Source organism: Notamacropus eugenii, chromosome 1 (assembly GCF_028372415.1).
Source record: "Notamacropus eugenii isolate mMacEug1 chromosome 1, mMacEug1.pri_v2, whole genome shotgun sequence".
NCBI lineage: Eukaryota > Metazoa > Chordata > Mammalia > Diprotodontia > Macropodidae > Notamacropus > Notamacropus eugenii.
In genome coordinates this window covers 299,673,797-299,686,267 of record NC_092872.1, presented here as the reverse complement: position 1 = coordinate 299,686,267, position 12,471 = coordinate 299,673,797, and positions in this window count along the sequence as shown.

Below are 12,471 nucleotides of genomic sequence, written 5' to 3'. Positions count from 1 at the left end.
TTGTTTCATTCACTCCTGCTAACTTGTGTCTAAACTCCTTGAGAAGGCCATTTACAAAACATATCACTATTTCCATTCTTCTCAGTTTCTTCTCTGCAGTCTATCTTCTGACTTCATCATTAAAATTGAACTGTTCTCTTCAAAGTTAGCACAGGTCTCTTAATTGCTACATCTACTCTCCTTCTTGACCACTTTATAGCCTTTGACACTAATAATCATCCCCTTCCCCTGAAGAGGAAAATCTCCCTCTTCTCTCTAGATTTTCAAAACACTTTTCTCTCTTGGTTCTCCTGTCTGACCTGTCCTATTTGGTCTCTTTTGCTGGATCTTCATCCATGCCCACCAACCTAGGTGTTTCCCCAAGGCTTTTGTCTGTACTATTTCACTTGATAATATCAAATTTTATGGATTCGGTTATTATTTCTATGTAGATGGTTCTCAGATATATTTATCCAGCCTTAGCTTCTCTCCCTGATCTTCAGGGCTGCCTATCAGGCTTCTCAAACTGAATGCCCCATAGACAGCTTAAATTCAATATATTCGAAACTTAACTCACTACATTCCCACCTCCCCCCAAGACATCTCTCTTCTTAACTTTCCTATTACTGTCAATGCCATCATCCTCCCTGTCATATAGGCTCACAACCTAGGTATAATTTTGACTTTTCACTCTAATCAATTGTCAAGTGCTACTGAGTCTACGTTCACAGCACCTCTCAAAAATGCTTCCTTCTCTCCTTTGATATTTCCACTACCCGAATATGGACCTCATCATCCTACTCTTAGACTATTGCAATAGACTCCCTGTCTCTGTTTTCTCCCAATTTCAGGCCATCCTACATGCATCTTTTAAAATGGTCTTTCTAAAAGGCAAGTCTGATTTTAGATACATAGATACCTAGATACATAGACATAGACATAGATATAGATAAGAATTTTTTTTTGCACACAGTTGCTTGCGTATTGCCCTCCATTAGATTGTGAGCTCCTTGAGAACAAGGACTATTTTTGCTTTCTTTATATCCTCAGTGCCTGATATATAAAAGGTTCTAATAAATGCTAATTGACTCAATTTGGCTTGTTTCTTAGTAGGTAGTATCTCAAATATTTTATACATCCTGTCACCATTTTGCTTGGAATTTGTCTTTCTCTCACTCCTAGCTTTTATCAGTAATACGCAGAAAGGCTGATGAGTTATATGGGTTTATTTTATTTCCTGTTACTTTGCTAAAGGTTCCATTTTAATTATTTTTAGTTGAACCTCTTGGCTTTACTCTGTTCCTCTCTAAGCCTTCTGGCTCTCAAGATTTCATTCTCTGCTATGTCCAGAAGCTTTCTTATTCTGGAAGATTATTTCTCCCAGTAGCCTTTCTAACATAAAAGATTACCTCTCCATGGCCACTTTCTTTAATTAGTCAGTTACTGTCAGAACTTCCACTTTAAAGAAAGTGCTCAGGTCAGTCATGTTCATTCCATTCCTCTCTGAGTTTCCCTCTTTGCTCTCTGGATTTCTTTCATAGCCATGCCCTCACTTAGGCACTTTTCCTCTCCCTACCACTTTTCAGCTTTACTTTATGTGTTTTCTTCCCTCATTAGAATGTAAATTCTTTGAGGGCAGGGACTGCCTTTCTTTTTGCCAGTATTTGTACTCCCAGCAGGTAGCACAGTGCAATACATAGTAATTGCTTAATAAATATTTGCTGAATTGAAATGCTTTGAATTCTTCTAGTAGACCATCATATCATCTACCAAAGGAAGAATTCTTTTCACCCTTTTATGATAGCTATTGCCTCAGTCTCATAATCTTGTTTTATTGTAATAGCAAGCATTTCAAAAAATGGTGAACCACATAACAGTAATGATGATGGACATAGTCACATAATCACAGTGAAAATGAGCAACTTTGTTTTACCCCTGATCATACTGGAAGAGTCTCTAATATTTCTCTAATACACATAATGCCTCCTCTTGGCATTATGTAGCTACTATTTAACATACTGGAAAAAGGATCATTAATTCTAGGTTTTTCAATGTTTTTGACAGAAATAGTTGTATTTCATCAAAAACTTTTCCCTCATTGATTAATATAATCATATAACTTTTACTATTTTTGTTATTACTATGATCTATTGTGTTTATAATTTTAATAATGTTGAATAAGATCTTCATTCTTATAAATTCAACCTGGTCATCATACACAATTTTTTTCAATAAGTTTCTACAACATCTTTGCTAATATTTTACTCAATATTTTTGCATCAATATTCATTAAAGATATTGCTGCATAGCAGAAGGTGGCAAACTATTACGAGAATTATGTTCCTTTATCATACTACTCATCCCCCTCTGAATGTGATCTATCTTTTCAATATTCCTCCTAAAATGGGATGTACACAACTGGATGTGATATTTCATAGGTAATCTGACAAAAGTAAATACAACACTATCACTTTTCTTGTTCTTCACACCATATTTTAATTGATGCAATCTAACATCTCCCAAAGGGCAACTAGGTGGGGCAGTGGATAGAATACTGGGCTAGAAATCAGCAAGGCTCATCTTCATGAGTTCAAATTACACAGTGTGACAATGTGACTGTCCCAGCAATGTGAATCTGGGCAAGTCACTTAACCTTGTTTGCCTCAGTTTCTTCATCTGTAAAATGAGCTAGAGAAGGAAATGTCAAACCACTCTTGTAGTTCTGCCAAGAAAATCCCAAATGGGATCACAAAGAGTCAGATATGACTAAATAACAGCAACAAGATCTCTCTAACATTTCTGCTACCTTGTCATGTTGACTTATATTAAGCAAATGTGTTAAGTCCATCAATATTTTTCATATGAATGGTGATGAATGAGGATGATGATAGCTAGTATTTGTATAGCATTCTAATATTTGCAAAGAACTTTACAAATATTATCTCATTTGAGCTTCTCAACAACCCTGTGAATTAAATGCTAATAACTTTTCTATTTTACAGATGAAGAAATGAAGCTAGACAAAAGTTAAGTGTCTTGTCCAGGGTTATTCAGTTAGTAAAGTTTCTGAGAGCAGTTTTTCCTGACTCTAGGTCCACCCCACTCTTCACTGTACCATCTAACTTTCTAAACTTTCTGTATTTCAGCAACTGATCATTTTTAGATGCAAATAAGAATTTATTTCTATTAACTGCTCTCTTATTAACTTTAGCCCACAGTAATAGCCTATTGAGACCTTTTGAATCTCAATTTTATCATTTTATGAATTATCTGTACCTCTAAACTTGATGAAACCACTCATTTGATATGTATGCTATGTCATAAATGAAGTATTAATATAAAAGTTGAACAGAATTGGGTAAAGTACCAAGTTCTGAAATACTCCACTAAAGACCTCCATGTTAACATAGATTCATTAATCTATAATCTGTATTCATCATTCAACCAGTTCTGAGAGGGCTTATCTTTACATCTTGTTCACGAAGATATTTTGAGAGACTCAGTCAAATGCCTTTCTAAAAAATTCAGTTCTACTATTTCCAGGACAATTCCCAAGATGTAACAGAGATATCTATAAAGTGCTCTGCAAATGTTAAAGTGTTTTATAAATGCTAATTATAATTACTATTAACAATTATTGTTATCAAAAGAATAATTAGCAGCCAAATAAGATACCTATTTTAAATAGGTCTTAAGTTAGTCTGGCATGACTTATTCATGATGAATCAGTGCTAAACTTTATGGAGGACACAAAAGATATGAAAAAAAATCAAAGTAACCAATGCCTTTTGCAGATGTATGCTATGAGATATTGAGCTTTAATACATCAAAGATCTTTGATCACATCCAAGGGCTTGTACCTTCTTCACAGGTACACTCATCCATGTCCATCTGTTCCTGCCTCTTCCTATTGTCCTGGGGGCCTTTTAATATCTTGTTGATATCTCTCACCAATGTGTCATTGGGGGTGTCTCTGTTAGCATCCGTATTCTTGCTACACAACCAGCCTTCGCCTTTCCTACTTTTCTTACGATATACATCTTTGATTATTTTATGCCACTTTTACTTGAAAATAACATTTAGGAAAATGGGGAAGTCAACTAACAGCTAGCCCCACTATACAATCCTCCATTTCTCTTTGGATTGCCTCCAATTCTGATTGAGATAGAATATTTTTAGTATTTATAGGTTTTAAGTTGCCATAATTGATGCTGCAGTGGTTTCCAGAGCACTTTCTGCAGTGCTATTCTAGGAGAATTGTAAGATTCTTGATGACAGAGACTTGTGTATGTGTGTGTGTATATCTTGTATTCCCAATTTAAGCACATAGTGAGTACTTAGTAAATATTTGTTGAATTGAGTTAATAGAGTGATGTTGAATGTCTTCTCAACCTTTGCATATTCCTGATGCCCAACACAACACAGATTCTAGAAACCAAGATGGGATCACTCATAAGCACTTTAGTAAACAAATGAATACCCCTCTTACTCTGTAATCTAAGTATATCTGGGTTTATAAATGGCTGCTTTGAGGCACAGTAAGGAGTCTGATGTTAGCTAGCTAGCTAACTGATATTTTTATGTAGACAGAATATGCTTCTGTTTTGAAGCAGACAAGATATGCTCTGAAAAGAAGCATGTAGTACTCTTGACTGACTATCAGTGAGACTAAGTCATGCATGACAGTAATGCCCTAACCAACCCTATTTCACTTAAGGCAAGGAAATTTAATGAATTCTTAGGATTATTAAAGGTGTGCTTCTCATTATCACCACTGATCGTTGTTCAGAGATTTGTTTCACGAATGACCAACTGCTTAATAAGGGAATTATTGTTTTAGTTGCAGAGCTGTCCTCTTGCAGATCTCTTAAATGGAAAAATGCAGGATTATCTCTGAATGTGGAATTCACAAGAAAATCCTCCAAAAGCACCCCTTACTTTAAAAAAAATGATATTTATGATAACCCAAGAAAATGTCCTTCTTACATCTTACAGGCACCTCTACATGCACTCTTTGATTTAGTGACACTGACTTCCTGGCTATCCCATGAACAAGATATTCCATCTGTCTTGGCTCCAGATATTTTCTCTGGCTGTCCCCCATTACTGGAATGCTATCTTTCTGCTCTGACCTCCCTGGCTTCTTTTAAATCCCAACTATAATCTCACCATCTACAGGAAGCTTTCCCCAATCCCTCTTAATTCCAGTGCCTTCTCTTTTTGAATTATTTCTTGTTTATCTTATTTATAAGCAAGGTATATAGCTTGCTTTGTATGTGTCTGTTTCCAAGTTGTCTTTTCCATTGCATTGTAAGCTCCCTGAGGGCAGGGACTTTTTTGTATCTTTTCCGGTACCCAGTTTAAGAGCTTAAGAGTAGGTGCTTAATAAATATTGATTGATCGATCAATGAAATTGTCACCAAATGGCCAAATTTAAAAGAGCAACTTGGATAAATCAACAAACATAAGTACCTACTACTTTGAGGCATTGTTCAAACAAAAAAGCCTAAACAGCCTCTGCTTTCAAAGAACTTTCATTCTAATGGGGAAGACAACATATGTAAATTAGTACATACCAAAAGAAAAAAAAACACCACCAACAAAAATAGAATAGATTAAAAAGTAGCCTTAGAGGGGAAGGCACAAGTAAGTGTGGGGATTGGAAAAGGTCTCCTAGAAAAGGTCAAATTTGATCAGATTTTTAATGGAAGTCACACATAGAAAACAAAAGCACTCCAGGCATGGAAAATAGCCAGTACAAAGACAGAGAGAAGGGAGATGGAGTGCCATGTCTGAGGAGTAGCAAGTATGTCAGAATGACTCTATTGTAGAGTGAATGAGCAGCTAGGTGGCACACTGAATAGAGTGCTGGGACTCAAGTCAGGAAGATTCATCTTCCTGAGTTGAAATCCAGCCTCAGATACTAATTAGCTATGTGACACTGGTCAAGTCACTTCACACTTCACACTTGCCTCAGTTTCCTCCTCTATAAAATGATCTGGAGAAGGAAATGGCAAAACAGTCCAGGATCTTTGCCAAGAAAACCCCAAATGGGATTATGAAAAGCTGGACACATCTGGGAAATGACTGAACAACAAATGTTTTTTAAAAAATAAAAAACTGGAAAGATGGAAAAGGCCAGGTTATAAAAAGCTTTAAAAGTCAATCAGAAGAGCTTATCCTAGAGCCATTTGGGTTTATTGACTAGTGTAGTGACATGGTCAAACCTGTGCTTTAGGAAAGCGATTTTGACAACAATAAGGAGGATAAATTGTAATAGGGAGATATTGGAGGCAGAGAGTCCAATTAAATGTTTATTGCAGTAGACTGAGTAAAAGGTGGTTAGGGTCTGAAGTAGGATGATGGCTGTGTGAGTAGAAAGAAGGAGACATGTTAGAAATGTTGATCAAGATTTGGAAGCTAATTGTATGTGTGGGGTGATGCTGTCCAAAGCAGAAAGTTCTTGCTATCAGATTCTGCAAAACTAAGGAAATGTATGTTCCATAACATCTGCAGATTAGTTTACACATACAAACTGTCAATTAGGCTCTGCTTACAGGTTCGGGAATGCAAATTTAAAGAGATCTAAGGTTTCACCTCATATCATTCAAATTGACAAAGACAGAAGAAAGAGGAAAGCATTGGCAAGAGGTTTCTGGAAGACACCTGTGAAGTGGTTCAGACACTCTGGATTTCAGTTTTGAACCATGCAATAAAAATAACTGCTATTCATACTCATTTTTCCAACAATCTCATTACTGGGCATATGTCTCCAAGAAAGATAAAAAAAAAAACCAGTTCTCATAAATACCAAAATATTCATAATATCAGTTTTTGTGATAGCAAAGTGGTGGGTATTATTTAGGGAATGGCTTTTTAAAATGTGTTATATAAGCGGAATAGGATATTGTGAAGCAAGAAGTGACAAATATGAGGAATTCAGAGAAAGACAGGAAGATTTATATGAACTAATATGGAATGAAATAAGCAGAACCAAGAGAATAACATATACTGTTGTCATAACAACACAAATAAAAAGATCACTAAAAGAAGGCTGAATTTTGAGTAATGAAAAGCCAGGGAAAGTCCTAGAAAAGAGATATAGTTCTTTGGAAAGCAGGGAAAGTTAATGAAATATTATGGGATACTTCAAAGGATTATGTAGATTGACAGTCTCTATATTGCATGTTTTCATTTCTTTGCTTTTCTTTATGTCTAGGGAGGAGTTGAGTTGGAAGGTGGATAGGAAATAACTGTGATAGTAAAGACAAAAATATCAATAACTTTTTAAAGAGTCCATATTAATTTGTCAATATGCAATAAACATTTATTAAATGCCTACTAAGGGTCAGGAACTGTGCTAAGAACCGGAAATACAAAAGTCAAAAGATATTCCCTCTTCTCAAGGAGCTCACAGTCTTATGGAGACAACATGCAAACAACTGCATACAAACAACACCAGGTATAGGATAAATTGGAGATCATTAACAGAGGGGAGGCATTAGCACTAAGGGAGATCAGAAAGACTCTCTACAGAAAGTTGGATTTGGCAGGACCATTTCAGGGGAATTTTATTATACAAGACTCCTTTTCAAAACGTCTCTAAACGCTGCTAGTTCTGGCCTAAATTTCTACTACAACCCCCACAGCTCTATACGGGTTATTTGCAATACAAAGATTGCTAAATTTCTGACCACAACTACCTTGGTTAATTGGAATTTGGGGATAGAAACATTGGTGTCAGCACTAACAATTTACTGAAATAGATTGTTGGAAAACATTAACCAGCAACGTTTCCTAGGATTTTCATTGGTCATTCCAGATTCAAAAAGAGAAGACCTGCTCAACTGAGCAAGACCTGAAGGCTTTCCTCAGTCATCTTTATCTAAATTTTCTTCAGGATTTGGAGAAAAGATTATCGCAGATAGATACCTCTGGTTTGTATACAAGTATTATTTGGACATTTAAGTATAACTAATATATTAATATTTATGGTCTATTTATTCTGTTTAGGAATGAGACCAGGTCCTGCCCCCAAAAAGAATATCACAAGGTCTATATCATAGAAGATTCCAAGTGCAGAAATGGACCTGTATTGTCTTTCTATGTTAATCAATTAAAAATATGCTTATCTAGGGGTGATTTGATCACTTGTAAAATTATTTAAATGTATTCTCTAGCATAGGAGTTCTTAGCTTTATTGTGTCACAGATCCCTCTGGCAGCCAGGTGAAACCTATGTACTTCTTAGAGTGTTGTTTTTTATTCTGAATTCATAATTGAATGAAACATTAGATTTCAGTTAGTGGTTAATAAAAAACTAAGATGTAATTGTTTTCCCTATTCAAGTCATAGACTTTTGAAATCTATACACAGCTCTAAAGCTACCTTGCATTCTATTAGATTAGAAGCTTCTTAAGGACAGAGAATGTGTTGTTTTTCACTGTTGAACATCTAGTTCCTTGCATTTAGAACTGAATTGAATCAAATGCTTGCTGGGTCAAACATTATTAGCTTAAATGAGGAAGGGATATATATGTGTGCTAGGAGATACTATGGTTCTATATAGTGATAAGGGTTTCTTAAATATATGTTAGATATATCTTCCATAGAGACTGAGTTTCTTAGTTTTTTTCATTCACTGAACCTACCACATTTGAACATTTGTGAATTTCCAAAGTCAAATCTACAGTGATAAGGTCATGTTTGAATCCCTACTTGTCCCTTGCCAATTAATAACACTTGACAGAATAAGTTTGGGATTCCTTAGCATAGACTTTAAGGGCTCATAACATATAAACCTTTGGTTATGAATTCAGCTATACTTCAGAAATACAAGATACTCTTGACAGTAAATGTGTAGTAAGCCTCTTTATCTTAAATAGATGATCAATGCTAATATAATTTGAGTCTGGCTTCCCAGAAGCCAACATGCGTGGGAATTTTATTTTTAAATCCAAAATTAACATTGCTCCCATTTTCAAAGGAGTGAAATAAATAATAATGGATTCACATTTATGTTTTTCTGTAAGGTTTACTAAGCATTTTACATGACATTATTTCATTTTATCCTCATAATAATCTTGTAAGACAGATATTATTACTATCCTCATTCTACCACAGAAAAAAAGACTAAGGCTCAGAGGGGTTAAATGATTTGCCTGGGATCACACAGCTAATTAAGTACCTCTAGGAAGATTCTAACCAAGTCTCCTCATTTCAAGTCCAGCAATCTATCGGGACATAGCTGGAGGGCACAGAATGAGTCAGTAGAATTAATGGGAATGATTTTAGAAATTTTTATTACAAGTCATATTTTAGTTATCAATAAAGGGGGTGTATGTGTGTGTTTGTGTGTGTGTGTGCATGCGCTCAAAAAAGAGAACTTGTAACATAATTCTGTCCCTGAGATGGATAAAGGTAAATGATTTTCTTTTTGATTCCCCACCTCGTAATTTAATAATTATTGTTTTGATAATTGCAATAATTGCAAATTAAATAACAGGGGAAATATGTGTAGCCACCCTCTGCTCAAACCCCTGTCGATGAGTGAATTCTTACTGTCTAAAACATAAAAATAAAACCAGTTTTCAACTAATTCCATTTTGCCAAATGGGGAAAAAAAAAACAGTGCCACCCTGGTTAGATGCTTTAGCCTGGCTTTAATTTTCGCTCACAGCTGTTGCAATTAGAAAGTGTACTTAATGGAGTGTCATGTTAATTGTTTTCCTGAGTTAACCAATTTCTCCATTTAATTGTCAATTGATTAACCTATTGAAATGTTAAGTGACTCAGTTTCCTTCCAGAACAAACAACAGCAACACATTGTAGCTTCATCAACTGGAGGGAAGCCCTCATTTGCCCAGATTGAATGTGCTGGTATTTTTCTACACCTCCCTGAGCTTTTAATTAGATGAGCCAATTTTACATGTATTTGTCTGCTGGAAAGGTTATCAGTACTGGAGCTGACCTGCAGAGGCAAGGTTGAGCCTAGCAGCTTTAATAGAAAAGGTTTTCAGCTATTACTGCTGCAGTTGATTGCATTGTAATGCTAATTATCTTGAGACTTTGCCTTCCTCAGTGTGTCTTTTTTTTCCTGTAGCTTTAACTATGCAATGAGATGTTTCCTCTGTCATATATATGCACTTATTAAGCACTCATTGAATTCTAATATGCATGCAAATTGTCAAGAGTTTCTTAAGGCTAATACTACACTATTTAGATTGTGGTGCCATTAAATCAGTACAAAGATAGTGCCTACAGCACATTTGTAAGGTTCTTACCAAGAAAGAAAATGGGATCCCATCAGTCCTAGACTTTTCCTCCTTTCTTTTCATGATGCCTTAGCCTAAAGGCTCTTCACAAGTACAAAGAAGAAACAGGAAGATTTCGTTTAAGGAAGGGAGGGTAACTGGCTAAAAATTAGGACTTGGATTGTAAAATATTCTTCCAACTTGCAGTGAAAATTTTTTTTTCATTTCAGGGACCATATTAACATAAAGTCCTTGTGCCAGAGCTGGCTAAATTCTTCCGCATCTCATCTCCCACACGCTCTGGTTTGTTCATTTTAAAAAAAACTGCATGGCACTATTGTTTAATTACAAGACAATCTACAACAACCGACAAGCATTGTCATCAAGGATAATGTTGGTAGCAGGCATCTGACACAAAATGATTGCAAACCTATGTTGGACTCAATAGTCCTTTAGAGGATTTCTCTCTTAATAGTTCTAGTTCATTCATGTTTGATTCAGCACATTTGTTCTTTAAAGAAGGCACAGATTAGAAGAGTTTCAGGGTGGGTTAATAACGCAACTGAAAATGGCCGCTAGCATTTTCAAAGCGTGTTCCTGCAGCCGCTTGGGTGCTTTCTTCAGTTTGGCTGCTCTGTAGCTTCGGCCCAGTTGGTAAACAGCTTAAGTCCAGACATCTTTTCCTTCTCTGTGCGAGGCGATTGAAATAAAAATGCATATAAGTGGCCACTGACTGGCGCTGGCCTAACAATAGCCTGTAACATTATGCAAGGGTATTTACATAGGAATAAGGCTTCAGTAAAGGAGATAGGGCAATTAATGACTAGGCCCACGTATATAGGGAAAGTTTGTCCAATCTTTTCCTCAATAAAGATCTTTTTGTAAAGTGCTATGGAAACTCATGGAGGCCCCCAAACAGATTAAAAGTGAGCCTTTGGTGGGACCACTCTCTCTCTCTCTCTCTCTCTCTCTCTCTCTCTCTCTCTCTCTCTCTCTCTCTCTCACTGGAAATTAGAAGACTGGAATGTATCTGAGATAAACATTTAAAATTAACAGGTTGTCATGTATCTTGATCATTTCAGGTAGTTTCATAAACCTTGGGAAATAAGTGAATCAGGACTTTTCAAATCTCATGCCTTTTTTCTTTCTGCAGCGGGCAGCAAAGTGAAAACTGCTACAAAATGATTGTCCTCAGCACACTTCCACCCTGGGTGCTTGAAATGAAAGGGATGTGAATGAAAATATTTTAAAAGTTTGACTTCTCTCCACATTCCCTTCCCACCCCTACCCCCCCCCACCCCCACCCCCTAAATGTGACAGGAACAGAGAAAATCGTTCTGCCCCAGGCTCTGGAGAGGCAGATAGATACCTGAGCTTTGGGAGGTTGCTGAAGGAGTTAGCTTGCACATTCAACTACAGTAAAAACTGGGTTGGAGCTGAGGGAAAATCCGGGCATGGAAAGTTTATTCTGACGAGGCATTAGTTCAACTCTAGACCCCTGCAAGTTCCATTCCAAGAGACACAAAATATAGAGTTAGTTATCATAAGAGGAAAAACCAAAATGCTTAAATGTAAATTTATGCTGTCCCAAGACTATTGTCACTGATATTTTATTTAGAGGTAATATTTTATGGCCGTATCCCCACCTGTAAAATACATCTCAGGTAGTTTTTTCACCCACTGTGAGTTTCTTATCAGAACTCATTGTCTGCTTCTATCCCTAGCCAAAAAGCACTACTGTTACAGCTGTCATTGTCAACAACCAGCCCTGTATACAGAGTTCTCTTTAATGATCTTCCTCTGGGGATGATACTCTGCACCTGCCTTCCAATTTATAATCTTGAAGAATTGAATGGAGGCACTAAGAGGTTAAGGGACCAGGGTCAAAAGCTAGGAGAGATCCAAGGCAGAATTTGAATTCAGAGCTTCCTAAGTCTAAGGCCAGCTCTCTGTCTAATATTCCAGGGTGTTTCCCGAGGCTGCTGTGGCTGCTGCTATTCTCTTTCTATGGGTTCTGGAACAGCTTGTAATCATGGTATTATTCTTTTATATTTCATATTTTTGGGGCTACTACACAGGTGGATAAAGTAACTGCTTTTTACAGCTGAATAAAAGTGTATAGGATGGAAGCTTATTCACCGTGGGCTCATGGCAAGCATCCTTGGTGCAAACTGCATTACCAGACAGAACTCTAAGGCTTCCTATATGTTTATAATCTCCTCTGCTAGGTCTCTATATAT